Genomic DNA, 19,457 nt, shown 5'->3' with positions numbered 1-19,457 from the left:
CATATCTAGACTATTAATTTAAGGAAAGACTCAGCAATTATGGTGAGATATATAAATACAAGAACTCCTGTAAGTTGCTAGGGGTTTTTGGTGGTGGTGGTGGTGTTTCCTGGTGAGCTCTTCATACAAAATAACGCATTTATCTGTGCCATGAATTGTCTAAATTGAAAGTCACCAGACTTATTTCACGGAACAAGCATGTGTATTTTAAGAGAAACAGATAGTAATGTTATTATTAAAAACACTATAAAAAGTATTTGTACAATACTCTCATGCACATTGTGTGGCTGTCAGGGACAGTCTTGTGCAGAGCCAGGAGTTAGACTCAATGATCTTTGTGCGTCCTTTTCAACTCAGCATACTCTGTGAAGTAGTTTCTCAAATACTTAAGAAGTGCAGCCATGTCAATGAGGTCTTTTCGCAGTGGTAGCAGCATCAACAGACTGTCTGTCTCAATCTGCCAGAGCAGCAGGTGATGGTGAGTCAGGATCACAGTATAAATAAGGTGGGGAAAAATTTCCAAAGTCCCTGTACTATTAAAAATGCCATGAGACTAAGCATATTGAACTCTTAAATGGGGAACGTCCAAGAAACCTGTTCCTGTCGTGGAGTCTCCCTCATGGAGAGAGACACCCTTTCTCAGATTTATGCCTGAAATCTGAGGGGTAAGTACTGAACCTAAATCAAACAATTTATAAAATCTCATTCCCAGTACTTGTAAAGCAGAATGCCAAGTACACAAGAAAGACACACTTTTCCAAATTTTATTTTAAACAATTTAGAAAACTGATATGTTAAGCAGCACTTCTGATCCAAAGTTGTATTAAAGAGTGACTTCACAAATGTGCATTTGGAAAGACAGCATAAAACCTGTTATTTGCTTCTCCAGAAAGTAGATTCTTGGTTTGTGTCGGACAGTAAAAATGAAACTTAAAAAGCCACAGCAAATACAAAAACAAAATCAAGGGAGAAACACAAAATACTGTGAAGATACACTGTGCCCATTTTAACTAAATTGCTCATTCCTTGTCACTAACAATTTTTATACATTGCAATTTCTATGCACAAGGAAAGTATCAAGGCTTTGCAAGCTAGCAGAACAAAGCACAGGACTTTGGGAAACTGAAAACTGCCAACACGGGAGTTACAATCTGTCATACAGAACTGCCTATCCTCTGTACCAACTGCAAACAGCCACTCCACCCTCAACAGCACCTAAAGACTTCACTGCTTTTATTCTTTACAGCCCAATTTATCATTAATTGTTCTCACACATGCAGAAAAAAAAACTAATTTTTTTCTGCAAACACAGAAAATCAGCTACTTACACTGATACGGCACCAAAAAGGTATCTACTATTACACTGAATATTAGGGGTATAACCTTCACCTTCAGAACAATAGTAGAAGTAACAAAACTATTTACTTTGGAAAATTTATGAACGGAAAATGTTATTAAACATTTTGTTTTTTTCATTCAGGACTCCTAAATACATACTTTTCTCCAGCTAATCCTTTTTCATCCATAGTTAAAGAATACCTAATTCTTTTTTAACAGTCGGTAACTACAATCAATTTAATGTGCTGATCAGTGGAGGTAGGTCACTGGAAAATACTGCATATAATGCTTATTACATATATATGTCCATTAACTTTTACTACTATTCTGAAGTGTAATCATTAACAAAAATCTCATTCATAAGGGACTATGGTTTTTAGTTTGCATCTAAAAAGATGGACTTAAATCCACAGCATTCGCAAACACACAGTAAAAAGATTTACTATGTTTGGTATATGGACATCAATAGACACAAATGATTATGACAAAGTGATTTTTTTAGTCACTATGAATGACTAAACTTACTTGAATCCAACAACTAGTCCTCGTACAAATTAAAATTTGTTGTATTTTGGTATTGTTTTAATTATGGCTACAGTGAAGCCACTATATTTACAGAGAGTATAAGGGAAATTAGAAACAAATCAAAATTGTATTATTACAGTATTTCCTTGTAAAAGGAAAGGAACTTATAAACTTTAACACACTCCATTTGAAACTCAGGATTAAAACTTTGTATTTTACTTTCCCTCATAGAAACATCCATAACTCTCAAATTTCTAAAAAAAAGAAACTGTAATAATAGAACACTATTATTATTACACTGTTTAATAAAACACTAAAATAAGTCCTTACCATAAAATCACAGAATCCAACCTAACTGGGTGGAAAAGACCTTCAATATCATCAAGTGCATCCTGTGCCCAATCCCCACCTTGTCACTCAGACCAGAGCACTGAATGCCACATCCAGCCGTGCCTGGAACACCTCCAGGGATGAGGACTCCATCACCTCAATAGGATGCCCCTTCCAGTGCCTGACTGTCCTTTCCATGAAGAAATTCCTCTGATGTCTAACCAGACCCTCCCCTGGCACAGCTTGAGGCCATTCCCTCTTGTCCTGTCCCTGTCCCCTTGGAGCAGAGCTTGATCCCCACCTGGTGGTTACACCTTCCTGTCAGGGAGTAGAGAGGGAGAAGGTTCCTAGGAGCCTCCTTTTCTCCGGGCTGAGCTCTCCCTCAGCTGCTCCTGGTGCTCCAGCCCCTGCTTCAGCTCTGTTTCTGGACTAGCTCCCTCTAGTCCCACGGTATCTTCTTTTTCATGACAGACTCAGAATCAGGCACAGCACCCAAGTCGCCTCAGCAGTGCCAACTAGATGTCATTGCCCTGGTCCTGCTGAGGCTGATACAATCCAGGTGCCCTTGGCCATCTTGCCCACCTGGGCTCATGTACAGCCACTTCCACCAGCACCCCCAGGGACTTGGCCAGCTTACGAACCACTCTGCCTCCAGCCTGGAGCACTGCAGGGGATTGCTGTGATTCAAATGCAGGACCCAGCACTTCACCTTACTGAACCTCAGTTAGCTGCCCTTGGCTCATCAATCCAGACTGTCCAGATCCCTCTACACAGCCTTCCTAACCTTCCTACCTGCAAGCAGATCAACAATCCCGCCCAACTTGGCGTCATCCACAAATTTACTGAGAGTGCCCGCAATCCTCTCATCCTGATCACTGATAAAGATATTGAATGGGACTGGACCCAGTCCTGAGCCCTGAGGACACCACTTGTGACCAACCCCAGCTGCACGTAACTCCATTCACCACCACCCTCTGGGCCCAGCCATACAGCCAGATCTTAACCCAGTAAAGTGCACCTGTACAAGCCATGGGCTGCCTGTTTCTCCAGGAGAATGTTGTGGGAGACAGTATCAAAGGCTTTGCTGAAGTCCAGACACATCCACAGCCTTCCCCTAATTCACTAGGCAGGTCACCTGGTCACAGAAGATCAGGTTGGTCAGACAGAGCCTGTCTTTCCTAAAGCCCTGCTGGCTGGGCTTGCTTCCCTGGTTATCCTGCATGTGCCGTGTGACCGCACCCAAGATGATGAGTTCCATAACCTTCCTGGGCACTGAGGTCAGGCTGACAGGCCTGGAGTTCCTCAGGTGTGAGCATCTAAAGTATTTTATAAATAAGCATAGTTAAGAACCACCTACAAGCAATCCATGTTTGAATCATAAATAAGAAGACATCCTTGGCAAATCAATACTTTTTAAATACAGAAAAGTAAATATAGCTATACGTGCAAGCTTTTAACTAACATAAGCCATCTGTTTGATCAAATAAGAACTGGGAGAATAGTAATAAGAGTAATAAACTGCCCTTTTAAGGCTCCCCTCTCTCTTTCACCCCCACCCTGCTCCTTTTATTTCAGTTTGCAGGGGTCTGGAAAGTGTTTTTGAGAGGGTGCTTTTTCAAACTTTAATTTAGCTGCTTATTTAATGTCTTTAATAGAGAAATGGAATTTGGTATTTCTGAATTATTCTGAATGGAATAAATTTACGTTCTTCTCCTAGAGACATACATACTTTTGATTTCAAACTAAGTTAACCCTTAATTATGTTTAATTACTCTAACCACAGCAGATGGCTAACTCCAAAAGAGATAATCCCCAAAACAGTCATTAGACAGGATCAGCAATAATTACACTGTAGACCTAATGCATTCTGTGACTAAAAAGTCCATACCAGTTACAGCAGATCCATATCCTTCTTAACCTCAAGTATAAATGAGACATTTGTTTCATTGGAGTTATTTTGTCAGTCAATAGCTATGAACTGATATGACTGGTTTTTAATCTCTCATATTTGTAAAAGAGAAAAATCATTAAGTAAAACTAGGAAGAAAATTACTTTCAAAAATTTTTCTGGTACTTGTAGTGATTTATGTCAGTTCTTCTCAATGCTTTGCTTGAAACCCCAGCTATTTTTCCAGAATTTCCCATGGTGAATAATCATCATCAATGCAACTTAACCCCGTGAAAACAGAACATAATCTCTCAGTTAAAATGAACAAAGAAGGAAGGTATGTGAAGCTTTACACAAGAAAAATGTTGTCTTTTTGGGGAAAATTACTAATGTTTAGTAAAAATAGAAACACAAAAGAAAATATTTACTAAAGGAAACAACAATCAAATAATTTTCAAATATATCAAGTTGAAATTTCTTTACAGTCAATCACCTACCTATTCTATGCTCAAAATCTTCATGGAAATGTACCCTTATGTGGTACTTAACCCTATCAATGTTAGCTGGGACGTGTAAAAACTGTGAAGTGTATTTTGAAGACATCTAAACGCTATACTAATTCATATCCAAATTCCAGTTTAATTTCTACATTCCCTTGTACTGCTTCCTTATTTCAATTATTACCTCAAACACAGTGAAAAAGAAGTTGAGTAAAAATATGCTTCAGTTTTTCTCAACGACCAAGTGAAATTTGTAACAACTCTATGACCCCAAACTATAGAAGAGTCCCACAATACTGTATTCTCTTCCCTTACAGCAAGGTATTCAATTGCATCATAGTAATATTGTCAGTCTGCCGCTTGTTCTTGTGCCAATTGAGTGCTCCGATGCCAGAAATACTGCAGCTGATGAAAGGAAGCACATCAGAGTCTCAGAACACACAGTCCAGCACATCACAAATGCAAAATGCACTGTCCAAATCTGTCACACTCAGAACGCAAATGCAGAGCATGGGTGCTAGCTCAGAGGTGACTCAGTAGGCCAAGCAGTACCTGTGTGTTCCACATCTTCCACAAGGGCCGCAGAACCAGGGAGGAGTGGGGTCAAAACAAGTGGTGTGACAAAAACCCCACAAAACAAGCAAGCACACTGACCAAACTTCAAGTGAGAAGGAAGTGAGGTACCCACAGGAATGGTTGCAGCTCCTTAAAGACAGACTGTGGACAGCAGAGGCTCCCAGTGATGCTCCCTCCTCTGCCAACAAGGCCTGGTCACAGATCTTCCATGTTTTACCCATTGATATTTTTAAACTCAAATAAAAGTGCCTATATACTTAGTGAGATCCACTGTCTCAAATATTGTATAGACTAGAAAAGCCAAGTTAACTGCTACATACTGCAAATTTTGCAGAATGTCACTGCAATTATGTCACTTTCGATAATTTGCTCTAAGTATTTTATGTAAAATTCTCTGGGAAAAAAAGTCACCACAACAAAACTTCTTTTACTAAATCAGTAACAACAGTAAGACCTTTTTTTGTGAATCAACAGCAAGATTGGCTTGTGTTTCAAAGATATCATACAAAGACACTTCTATGTACCAATACACTTAATACCTTACTGCCAGTTATACCGTGTGAGGCAGACTACGTTCCCGTGTTTCGTTCTAAATGGGCTTTATAACCTACCCCTGACTCACATCACCCATATTCGATAGCAATATGACAACTCATTGTTTAGCGCATCAGAATCCACTGCAGTGAAAACATTCATAAAATCACATAGATATCACAATTCCATAGATATTTGTTTTAACAGTCTTTACCCACATAAGGCAACTTACTAAAAGACACTTCAAAGAAGACCCAACTCTTAAGCTCAGTATAACAGAGTCATGAGTGGCCTGGCAAAAAGAGAAACAGAGAAGGGAATCAGCTGCCATTCTACTCTTTAATAATACGTAGTGGCCATTATAAATAGTCTCAGGACAAAATGACATTTTAAACAATGCTTCTACTTTTACTCTATCCAACAGGATAAACCCATCATTAAACAATACATGCAAAATAAGTTGCACTCAAAAACTTATTTTCTCCTATTTTACAAGTAACAATGCTGCTTTCCATTAGAAATAAACATCACTTTGACTATTTCTGCACTCTCACATTTTGTGACTTTCATGATTCTGGTAAAGACAGAATAGTTACAAATGACAGAGAGCATTATAAATCACTTTACATTCCATGGAGGGAGGAGGGGCACACAGGTCAGGTTAAACTACAATCCTTCATAAGCCTCACTTCGGGACAAACCTCAGTGTATATTTCTGAAAGCTGCATAATGCTGGGCAAGAAATCTAACCTATGCAATCTGTACCACAAAATGTGTATGGCCATACTAAGTATCCATGAGGCAACACAGCACCACAGAAACGTATTTAATGTTGAAATGACCCATGCCTCCTTCAGAGTAACAACACTAAGAGTTTGGTTTAAACAAATATATAAACGGAACCATAGAACGGTTTGGGTTGAAAGGGAGCTTAAAAGCTCATTTCTTTACATATACACACACCACCACAGGCAGGGACACCTTCCACTGGATAAGGCTGTCCACAGACCCATCCAGCCTGGCTTTTAACAGTGGGAGACCACAGTCGCTATGGTCAACCTGTCCCAGTGCCTTACCACCCTCAATTTCTTCCTAACATCTAATCTAAACCTGCCCTCCCCCCTCCTAAAATAAAATCTATCTGCATTATCTATTATTCTGTATGAGGTTATCAACTTTTAGCAGTTACCACTTTTACTAAGAACACAAATCCCTTCACTTATTTTAACTTCTATGTTGGATTTGGAAAGGAGAAGTTGACACCATCACCCTCAAAACACAGAAGTCGATGGGTGGGATTAGCTTCTTACACAGATGTACACACTTTCAGTCAGGAATGCTCACCCTACAAAAGCAGCTGCCCAAGCCACTTCTTGCAGCACAGCAAATTTCAGATAACAACAAAAGGAACCATCCTGTAAGTTACTTTTACCAACAGAAAAGCTGTGCAATTAATCCAGCTCAAGAAGAGGAGTAGTCAGGATGCAGGTATCAGGGTGGCAATTGTACAGTGCAACTCTGTGCAGACATTGAGGCTTATGGACACTCTGCTCATGGAGTGGAGATGATGCCACTACACATCTGTATTCCAACGCTGCTAAGCAGATTCCAAACAGGAAATAGTGGTACCACATAAAATTGATGCAAAGTCTGGAGTCTTGTCATAACTACAGAGGCTAAAATAATAGCATCTGAAGAACATTCAAACACAAAGATTCTCTAGCATCAGTCTGGTAAATACCCCAAAGAGGCACGTTCACCATTTTGTCATCAAACCAAAACAAAGCATTTATCATTTCAGAACTGAAGTTTTACAAATCCTTCTGTTCCTAAAAAAAACCCAAACCAACAAACAAACGGATCACTGCAATACTTTATACTGTCCTGGGATGAATATCAGTTTCTATTTTCATGCCTAACAGTTCAGCTTAAAGACATGTTTCCAGTTTCAATGCAAAAGCCCCCTTTTCCATTCCCACATATCTTTTGGTTTTTTTTAATATTCTGGTTATGAGACTTCAATAACTTGGGGTTCATTTGCACCAGATTCTAGTACTACTACATCTTCTAAAGAAGCAAGACTTAGCATTTTATACTACAATTAGCATTTTATACTTCAATTTGTAAGGGCACTGAGCAAACTATCTACAACTACCTCTACAACTCTAAAATTATGAGGCATTATTCAATCTTTGCATACTGATAATCAATACAACATTTTTTTAATGCATAGCAAAAATTCTTGCTTAGGGTGGTTCTGACCCACCCTAAGAACAGAAACCCACACTAGAAATCCTATGCAACAGTAGTTCAAAAATCAGTAAAAAAAACTGGGACAGCTGAAGTCAATGCCTTTTTTTCTGTGCTTTTTCAAAATCTGAATTTCAATCTGTCAGAGGCAAATTTTCCAGGTTTTGGGTAGTATTCTGCCACTCAGAAACTTACCTCCTGTTTAGTCATTGTATAGTTTACCTCTTCCCATAGTTCAAAAGCCAGACTTGATCTCAAGCTCGAGATCGAGGCTTAGCACCAATTAAAGGCACTACCAGAGCTGGAGAAAACACCTACCAAGAGGGAGTGCCCTGCTGAACCTCTGATGGCAAAAGCTGGGAATCTGTTAAAAATTCAACAGTGCCAAACATGCTTTTTAGTACTTCTATATCTGAATCTTGCCTAACTTTGCCAAATAATAACAGAAGGCATTAAACCAACAGCTAACTTTGTGAAGCCTAAAGTATCTGCTCTAATATATATATATACAAGAACTCTCAAAAGGAGTCACTACAAACAATGTGTTTTGCCTACTTGGTATTATTTTGCTTTAAGCTAGGAAAAATAACATAAATTACTGCATAGAGAAAACTTAAGTTGATCTTTAAAAACATGATCTAAAGGAAAATTAATTTGGGGAAGAAATAACTACAAATCCAGTATCTGTTTAGGTGTATGAATGCCGTGTGTGCCAAGATAACAAGTTCAGAACCAGTCCATGGGCACTACCTAGTAAAAAAAAGATGCTGAGAAAACTGTTCTTTTACCCCAAAATCCTGAACTTACAGACCTCATATACTCTAACAAGGGGCAAAGATTGTAAGCAGTGGTCTAGAGATTTGTTTGTTTGTTTTAGATTTCTTAATCCTAACAATTTAAGTTATTATTCTAATCCTTCAAATATTGCTAAAAACTATGACCACTAGCATACTCTGATGAGAAATTAATTATAGGTACCAAGTCAGAGTTCCAGAAAAGCATTCAGGAGAAACAAATCTTTTCAACGTGTTCCTGTACCAGCCTCAGGTTCTGCAATGGGTCCTGGTTTTGTTTTAGAATAGCATCAAATTTCAGTCTCATTATTCTAACATTAATATAATTTTGTGTTTAAACAAAAAGAGAAAAAGCCAAACATCTGAATTGTACATTAGGCTTTCCAATGCCAGCGAAAACTTGTTTTAGCCCATGTTAGAGCAATGAAGTATATCAGCCTCTCACATCACTGAGTTCTAGCACCCTGACTAAAAAACTTATAATTGAGGAAAGCTAATTCCTCAGTTTTGAATTCCTAAAAGCATCTTGCAGTGTCATCTAGTATGAATGTAATAGTTCCCACTAATAGGCTGAGACACAGATAAATGGTTTCCACATTTTCATGCAGTTGCGCTCTTATGGCTCTTTGGAAACCCAGAACCAGTTCCTGAAGGAAGGGTTACATGCCCTAACAGCCATTGTTTTGAGTCACCTTCATCTTCATCACTGGCATCCATTCCCTTCTTCAAAGTATCTTCCTTGGGTTATTTGTTCATTGTTTCTTCCAGTTTGAAAGATACTATGATTTTTTAAAAACCTGAAACATTTAAGCAAAACAAAATCTCCACAAAACAGAATCCACTAAAGTTTAGGTAAACAGAATAACTAGAAGGAAAAATAATGGGCGTTTTAAGACACAAAGAAATAAAATTCAGCCTCAACAGAACCCACAGCAGGTATTACTGTGTCAGAAGACTATTCTGGCTGACTCCATTCACAACATTATTTTTACAAACCAAGCAGATGCAAATATGACATCCTGATGTTACTTGCAAACTAGAAATAAGTGCTTAGACACAAAAAAAACTGCCAGATCACAATTTTATTTCCATAAACTGAAAGAAAGAAGATAATAAACCATCCATACATCTATCTTCAAAACAAAAGTACTGTATCTAGATATCAAGCTCCAACAAAGCCACATGCTAAACATTACATTTTCCTACATGAGTAAAGAACACTGGTTAAAACACACAAGTCCACTTTTGCTGTACACTAAGTGTTGTTTTCTTGCAAAGCTCGAAAACCCTTTAAGGATTAACAGTGATACACATTGCAAATAAGCAATTTTTTTAAAAATTTGAAGGTACTCTGCAAAGGGAAGCAGTCAGTGATGGTCATATCTGACAGATAAAGCTGGGGCTGTCTTACAGAGTGTGGGAGCAGGAAGCCTAAGCAGTCCCAACTCCTGTTACCCAGCACTCAATTCAAGAGCTCCATAGGGACCTGTGGCTGGGCCCAGGGCTAGCACCACAGCAAAACCAGCTGTATCCTTTGGCCACTGCTGCCTCCCACACTTCCCTTCCCCCAGGCAGCCTGCGCAATGCAGCTCCTGCAGCTCTCACCAGGGCTGCTCTACCTGCTCTGCAGGAATAAGGTTCTGCAAATTAAGCTGAAGCTTGACCCAACAAGGTCAGCTGTGAGGCACCAAGCTTTAAGAGTCTCTTCAGAGGTAGAATATGTAAAAAGATTACAAATAGCAAGGGAAACCTTTTCAAAACACTCAGATTGCAGAACATTGGAAAGAACGGAGCAGGGGTCCAAGAAGATGGCTGGACAGCAAGGAAGTCTGCTGAAAGACAATATATATGTTTTGCTGGTCCCCAGACTAGGACATTTCATAGACATAGTCAATATTAAGCACTACTGTAACTTATCAGGCGTGTGTGTATATATACATATACATATATAAAAGAAAAAGTTTATCTATTAACAGCAGCAATTCATTATTTTATTAAAAAAAAAAATCAATAGAATCTTGTTTTGTAAGAGACATTAGGACAGGGTCACACTCCAGGTCACTGGGCTTCCAAATTAAATACCAGTATTGAAGGGCTTGTAAGAGAGGCAGCATGTGTATGAAACCTACGGCTATCCTGTGAAACTTTATCTTTCAGTCAGTGTTCTCAAGATGAAAAGGTCATAGTTTCAGAGAGAATAGCACTCATTCCTGAGCAATCCTCAGAATACAGCACAAGTATTTTGGGGGAAAAAGCTGTTCAAATCAATGGCTTCCAAATACCAGATCTTCACCATCCCACAAGAAGAGAACCCTTTTAAAAAAGTATTATACATTGAATCTCTCTTCCTTTCTTCCCCATGGCACTTTTCCTGCCTTGTTCTCCTTAAAACAGACCTGTATCTACATGCTCTAGCCACTCCGTTGTCCACACCCTTTTCTCTATAGCTAACAACTCATGTGAACTAATAGGTCAAGCATGTCCAAAAACCTTTCTACCTCAAGCTGGAGGAACACTGTTCCTCATGTACTTATTCTTCTCACAGAGTGAACAAAACAGATTTCTCATATATGATGCCTACCTCACAAGTTTTTTTAATGCAGCTGTTTAATTCAATGTCTTTTTTATCTATTATAAAAAACAGCTCTTTCTTTTAACTGAATCATACTTTTTTCCATGTTTCATTTTTGCTTCCAGTTTCTGTTAACACAGTAGGTATGTTCTGTTACTAAATGAAATTGTACATCCTTTTATTTGCATGTAAAATATGATAACATTAAAAGTGGACATTTGAAGCGCAACAATTATTTTGATTAGGAATTCACTACAAGGTTTTTCATAATCTAGTTTACAAAAGGAGCAAGTAAGTCTTTGGTACGAAGAACACAATATTATTTTATTATTAATTTAAATCAGAACTGCAAAATTTAATTTAGCACTTTTCTAAACTTCCACAATATAGCCAAGAACACGAATTGGTATTCCATACTATAGAATGCCAGTAACATTCATCGTGGTATGTACAGCACTACTGCAAATGCTGTGCCATTTATACTAGCGCAACAGAAGACCAACCTTAAGAAGAATAAAATCATTGTAGACCCATGTAACAGGCCGAGTAAGATCAAAAACACACTGTAAACATTGTTTGACAATATGAAATCCGTTAGACTGATAGCCTTGAGAAAAATAAGACCACATCTGTGTACTGAGTGATAGCTCACACTCACCTGGTCCTCAGCTGCAAGAACCAAGAAATTACTTAAAGTAAAAATAACACATCAACTCTAATAAAGATAGAAACAGCACTTACACAATCATATTAGAAAGGCTGACAAAAAGGTTGTTTTTTTTTTTATTTGAAGACTAAGTTTGTTAGACAGGAAACAGTTCTGGAAGTGGTAAAAATACTATGAAAATATCAATACTTCAGAATTTGCATGAAACATGCATTCCATGTCACTGCATTTGTCCAGTGAGTATTTATCAGAATTTTTCATAAAGTTAATACTAGTTGTCTGAAACCTAAATATACTTCAATGGTTTGGGTTTTTTAATCTCACGAAAATCAGGTTTTTTGCTCCTCACTACTGTCAGATAAGCATTAAAAGAGCAGTAGTTAGAATTAAAAAAAAAAAAAGTAGCCTTAGAATTAAAAAAAAAATTGCTACTCTATATATTATTTTTGCATTCTTAAATCTATAAACATTTCAAACTATTAACCCAGGGAAGGCCGGGGGGGGGGGGGGGCAGGTGCGGGGTAGGGGGGTGGGGAGAAAGGAGAGGGAAGGAAGCACAGAAGGGCTGAACACTTGGCATTACAAGAGAATAGATAAAGAACATGAACAGCTTACTGTGGAGAGGGGTTTAATCAGGAAGTAGCCATTATCCTGTCGCTACAGCGCAGTGACAGCACACCAAAACAAGCCGAGGGATTGGTCTTGGAGGTTTTTGTTGTTTGCTTTCTTTTTCACTCAAGAAGGAGGCACACATGCTATCATGTCCGCGTTTGCTGAGCCCAAAGGTCACCAGATGCCTATTGTCAAAAGCTATCCTGAAAATGAAATCCAAGCAAGCGTTGACAAAGCTATATTTAAGGAAGCATCTAAAATCTACCACAAGCTCCCTCTGTGTTACACACAAAACATGGCTGTCTTATTCAGAGATTAGCAATTATTGTAATGAGATACTGTCGGAGAGGGTCAAACAGTGCTTCCTGCAGTTTACACATCTTGATTTCCTGGTAAACAAATTGAAAAGCAGGTGGAGCACTTGGATAACTAGTAACACAGCTGCTCATGGACCAAAACTAGCTAAGGTGAAGTATGCAGCTTTATTTGCACTTTAAGTAATGAGGGGGAAAAGTAGCAGAAAAACATAAAACCAATGAACTATGAAGGAAATTTTTCCCACAGTGTTACATAAGCGTCCGTGCCAGGCTGCATTGTTCTCTCATTAATGCTAATCCCAAAGAAATTATCTCCTTTTTTATGTAAATGATGCTTATGTACACACACACACACTCTCTGCAGAACAAGCTGCTCCCCAAGTTGTTTTGGTATGTAAGTGCTATGAAACTATACCCTGAAACAACCCTGAAAAATTCTGAAACTGAGAAAAACAAGCCCTAATCACTGCATGTGAATTTAAGCATCAACCTCCAAAAAAAAAGCACAATTAAATCTACTAACAATATGCAGAAATCATAAAAATAATTTAATTAATAACATTTTTTTAAAAATTCAAATTACTTTACTTGGAACTGCCAAAAACTTTTCCTCCACAGAAAGAAATAATTACATATGGACTAAATACATGGCAATAATTCAGTTAGAAGAGATTTCAGGTTGCTCCCTACCTATAAACATTCCAAAAACTAATTCCCACAAGCTTCAGTTTAAAAATCGTATTTTCATGGTGGAACTGAAGAAGGTCCTAGGTTACTATGAAAATTAAAAGGGAAAAAAACCAAACCAAACCAAACCAAAAAAAAACAACAACAACAAAAAAAAAAAAAAAAAAAAAAAAACCAACCCCCAACAAATAAACAAGAACATTCCCCACCCTTGACTAACAGAACTAAAAGCTCACTTCTCCTAAGCAACTAGAATAAAGTATTTGGTCCAAAAACAGAATACAGACTTTTTGCAAGAGAGAAATATAGTTAACTTATTAGACAATCTGTTGATACAAGTGAAACTGTTACAATGACCTAAAATAACAGCATATGGGTCTGTCTGAACCACAACACGTAATCCAAGAAAAATCATTTGTATAGCAGTAGAGAGATGCAAAGGTACTGGGGGCTGGGGGCCAGTCGATCAATCAATTAATTCTTCCTCCCTCAGAAATTCATCAGCATCAAAGACAATCTAGGGAACACACCAAAGTAACATGCCTGAAGAAAACAAATCAAGAAACAAGACACCAAAAAAGTTTCTAATAACAATATGAGAAATACATTGCAGCCAATTTTCACAATTACAAAAGAAACAAAGGAACCTCATTTAAAAAAAAAATACATAAAGCATTACTGGAAAGATCATGAAATATGAACGGGTTCATCTGTATCAGCAAACACTGACAATGAAAATGCAGCCTCTGCCAATGAAGGAGTTATTCTGTCCTCACAACTTCTCAAACAAACAAAAATACATTAAGAGGGATCTCTGCAATCAAAAAAACACACCAAGAAGAATTTTGCAGGCTGTGACTGTTACAGACATAACTAGTGCAGCCACAATTTCCTCATCAGACACTTGCATATTAACCCATTGCCTTAAGTTAAACTACACCAAAACTTCAGCATTTCATTCACACAATTTTTTTGTTTCCCGTCTCACAAAAAACTAGTTACGTCAAATTAATGTGCAGGGTTTCTGAAGAGAAGAGTAGAATTCCAAACCATCAAATGAGAAAAGCCTTTTCAAAAACAAGGAGTAGCAGCAGCACTCTTTACAATAGTCTTAAAATAGCTTTAAAAAACAATATATGCTGTATTTAATTTGGGTAAATTTGGTACTAGTATCACTGCAAATAAGCCTTCACTGCAAGATTTAGGAGACCATGATCTGAACCTTCAGTCTGCTAGTATCAGAAATTTGTGTGCTAAAATACAGCCACAATGAATTTGATTCTTGTATGACTCCAAGAGAATCACGCAGAATAGTTCCACGTGTAAAAATAATAGCTCATAAATGATGGTTTTTCTAAAATTGTTTCAATCCATATTGCTCATAATGTGTAAAAATACTTAGTGTGGAGCAGCTGTTTAGCACTGACAGAGCAGTGAAGGAGAGAGAGAAACAAAAACATGCCACTGGAAGCAGCAAAACAGAAGGTCCATACTTATTTTCTGAACCCAAGGCTCAATCAGACCTTAGTCCAGTAACAGTCAGTGAAACATTAAAAGCACAAATCTGGTTTCTACCACTGTAGCCATCAGAGAAGCTAAATATACTGAACTACAACCCACTGCCTTCGTGTTAGTCAGCAAGAGAGTAACAAAGATTCAGCAATTGTTGTTCTCAGACAGAAGTTTTACAGGCTACCAAAACACTGGTGGTCAAACACCTCAGCTTCATGAAAAAAATTATGTTTATAAAACTGACCTAATATGATACAATAAATCAACTACTCCAGCTGTATCTCAAATACTCATCAGCCCCTGCCCTCACAAAATGGCATGGCCTCAAAATGCGGAGTACTGTCTTTGTGAAAGATTTCCTTTTTTTAACAGTATCACCTTCTATATAGCAAATTCTAAGTATAAATATGGGTATTGAATACAACTCTAGCTATGGGTATGATTAGATAAACTACGTAAATGAAAAAATTAAAATCTTTACAAAACAATACATATACATAAAATATTGAAGGGCTCCTCCACTGAGATTTCAAACACTGCCCATGGGAATTAAATCTATGATCATAAAGAAACTACAAAATTCTGAAAACTTCACCTACTAGATTTCAGTCTATCTAGAACTACCTATAATCATTGAGGTAGCTCTATTCCGCACATTTTGATTTAGAATATCTCAGTTTACCCTGTGATAAAAAAATATAAAAGCAGTTAAGCCGTGAATGTTACTTACACACACTTGAGAAGAACATGTTTCAATAGAACCTGCAGTGAATGCTAACAAAGCCAGAGACCTACATTTTGCATCATAACTTGATCCAACTTCAGAATTGTTGCAAAAACCACATTACTTCATAGCAGAAATACTTCTCAAAATAGCAAACATTTATGAATACAGTCCCAATACCTGAATCCAGCATCATCTGTGAACACAGCCTGCATCAATGGTGTTGGAAAGCATAAACTTCCTGCAGTTTATTAAATCAATATGCTTCCTTATAAAAGTTTCAGATGCAATATTAAGTCTGCCTTTTGCTTCTAGCTATTTTTACTGGAATCCTCTGACACTAACTGCATGGACCAATAAGGAGGACACAAAAAGGATAATTCATTACTTAGGGAATAACAGTGATTCTAAATAATATTTTTATTCAAGAAAAATCTAACAAGTTAATAGAAGTGACCTCCAACTAAAATACAAAAGATTGGCAGGAGGAGGGAAGTGACCACAAAGGACAGGCCCAACAACCAACTTTCTTCCCCTCATTCAGCCTGAAACAAAAGTCTCAACCACCATTGACTCCTCAGAGACCTTCCTGTAATGGCACACCAAACAAGTCCTACTTGTGTCCCTGTAGTTTCAGAGACTCTGACAACATTTACAAGCCTTGCTACCATAGTTTCCCTACATATGCTACTGTATGGAGCTCACTCTTGAGTTCCACTGTTGCAATGAGTGCCACTAGTACTCACTGGAGTGGTCTAAAGTTTGGTCCCCAAACTGAAAACAAAGATGCATCACAAGAGACAGATTACCTTACTTCAAATAGTTTCTCACCATCAAAAACAACTACATCAACCAATCTCTAAAACCCATCAGCTGGCAGTAAGGAATCTGCATCCTTACATTGGCCTAACAAAGCCAAGGGAAAGATGTGTCCTTTCCCAAGGCAAAGAGAGGCAACAATTTCCCTTCCTTCTACCTCCTACATATCCCAGTCACATTTATAGGTGACAGCGCTCATGACTTGACTTTACTTTAAAGGCCCTTTGGTCTTCATTGAATTGTTTATAAAATGCACGAACACTGCACCTGTCAATTTGATCCTGAAACGGTATCTTGGATTTGAAATGAACAGTAGCTACCAGTGAAGCATCACTAAGAAAGAGCCATATTCTACTTTTATTAAATACATCTCTACCAAAACCCTAGTAAATACAGAATTGTTTCAGTGCACATAAGAAGTCATACAAAACACCAGAAAACTAGCTTATTCTTTACATTACTTCAGGGCCCAAAATCATTCTTCATGCAAGCTCATTACCTAAAACTCATCACAGAACCACAAAAAATCCCAAACTATCACTATTTTAGTAGCATTTCAAATATTTCCCACTAGATTTCAATCCCACAATATATATACATGGAATAAATATTCAAAGAGCACAGAAAAATAACTAAATTAAATCATTTCAGTACATTTTCATTTTCCTGTATCACATCTTTCACGTATACTCCTTTTCATTTTTAGCATTTTGATTAACAAATGTGTTAGTATTACTAAATGTTTTTAACTAGCAACTTGGAAAAAAGAAACTAAAAAAAATAGCAAACTAAACTATATCAGGATCTCAAGGAACACACTGTCCTATGTACCAAAACATGCCATTTCATAACAAAGTTGATGTATCTTACCATAATGTATTGCTAATATTTTTCAGTATAATCTATTAAAATTTAGTCATTTGAGTTTTAGAAGATTTGACATGAAGAGGCGGTTTATTTCCATGTTCTGCATACATTACCATCATCCATTTTAAAAAGCATTACAGAAACCAATATTCTTAATTTTCTTTACATATTGGTATGTGGGGGGGGATAAATTCAGTATTAACTGCTATTTGGTCAAACTAGATTTTGGAGAAAAGACCACATACGTAGAAAAATACACATAGAAGGAGGGTTAAACTGCTATTTTCCATAAAAATAACCACTAATTTATCACATTACTGGAAATTTGAAAATAAATTATTTTGAAGATATAATGATATTTCAGAAGTTTTAAAAGCTTGGAGCAACAATAAATATATTCTTTATCCATCATCAAAGTACACACACACACAGAGACACTCTGAGAATACAATATTCATTTTGCTGCAGAAGAACAGACATTGCATAACAATGAGATTTGCTAATGAAATCAGCCATCAACCTGGAATACATTTGTATTAAACCAAGACCTCAGTGTCATTTTCTTTTTGCATCATTTGTTCTCTCATTTTCTGACCTTTCAAGTATCTTGTCCTCCTGTTTTCACTGCTTCATGTACAGCAATACTGCAAAATATTTTAACACTGTATGTACATTTTACAAAATTTCTTTCTCTGCTTACTAGTAAATGTAGATTCTAATTGCATAGCTTCTATCAGAATTGTGAATGTAGCCTTGAAAGAAAAATCAGCGGCTACTACAGAAACAAAGGAGTTTTTATTTCCTCTGTAAAACTGCTGGAACATCCAATAAAAACTGGCTGTCACTTGGAACAAACTATACTTTCACAGTTCAAGTTGCAAGCCCCTTAATACAAGAATTTAACAGAACACCACATTTTAGAAAAATACCCTCTCTATTTATCTAATGATTAAACGGGACAGAATTTAGCATCATTACATGAATACAAGTGTATTTTCTTTGCCTGAACATGCCAGACCATAATGAAAAAAAGTAAAATAATCCAGCAAGCTCAGAGACAGTATGTTAAAGTATGCACTATATATAACAGGCACATAAAACACTTTACTGAAAAAGAGATTAATACAGAATGGAATTATTTGACTACTCAGAGGTGACCATAAAAATTAAAAATTGCGAAGGTATTTTAGAAGACATTTTTCTCTCCTTCTATTAATACCATATTTTGGTTTTGCAGATTATATGCTGTCTTATACTTCATAGATAAAAAGCAACCTGTTTGCACCCCTAGCTCCAAAAGTATTAAGCATATGTTTTGAAATCATCCCAAAACTATTGAAACTAGAATACAGCACACTAATTTTTTTTCTACTGTTCTCATTTTACAGATTTTTTTTTCTCAACTGAATTAATACAAATAACACATTGTGACCATAAGGTACTATTAAGTTAGTATTATTGCTGATAAACTCCAAAGTCACACCAAAATCTAATACAAAACAATAGGGAATAAATATTTACAGATCTGTTTGGTAGGGTTGGCTGTTTTATGCAGAAGGGGGTGAGAGAGGGGGGGTCACACATGACATGGTGCTTGCTTGGGTGGGCATGGGTGTTTTTCTCCTTTTTTTTTAATTAACACTACAAAACCCTAATTCTATGAAAAGGAAAGGGCAAATAATCACTCACTCTAGTAAAAAATTGCTCACAACTCTCATGGAATAAATGGAAGCAATTTGTAATTTATTTTATCTGGGAGATGTAAGGAAGTCATTCAGTCCTTCTATGGTTACAACAGCCATCACAACATCAAAAAACCCAAAAGGCATAAAAGACCACTGAAAAAAATAAAGGAGAAAAATAATTACATGTCAGGATATGGACTTAAGCATCCCTGGAGCCAGTTGTATCAAATGGTCTCTAAACAGCCCACAAATACCATCAA

At 37.1% G+C, this 19,457-nt stretch overlaps 1 protein-coding gene across 41 annotated transcripts in view; it reads right to left on the bottom strand.

Moving 5' to 3' along the window:
* The window catches only part of BAZ2B (bromodomain adjacent to zinc finger domain 2B), a 112,624-nt gene that overhangs the window by 60,026 nt on the left and 33,141 nt on the right, over positions 1-19,457 (bottom strand). For 15 of the 41 annotated variants that reach the window (XM_085584748.1, XM_077784854.2, XM_077784852.2 and 12 more), the window contains exon 1: positions 12,590-19,457. This exon is cut by the window's right edge and continues 32,388 nt beyond it. The exons of 19 other annotated variants lie outside the window; for them this stretch is intronic. The gene's annotated coding sequence lies outside the window, so the exon portion shown is untranslated. The remainder of the gene's footprint in view (positions 1-12,589) is intronic. 7 more of the 41 variants (XM_085584775.1, XM_085584750.1, XM_085584758.1 and 4 more) reach the window with 1 other exon arrangement.

This window comes from Lonchura striata, chromosome 7 (genome assembly GCF_050655825.1).
Source record: "Lonchura striata isolate lonStrDom1 chromosome 7, ASM5065582v1, whole genome shotgun sequence".
NCBI lineage: Eukaryota > Metazoa > Chordata > Aves > Passeriformes > Estrildidae > Lonchura > Lonchura striata.
This window is presented reverse-complemented; position numbering and strand designations above follow the sequence as displayed.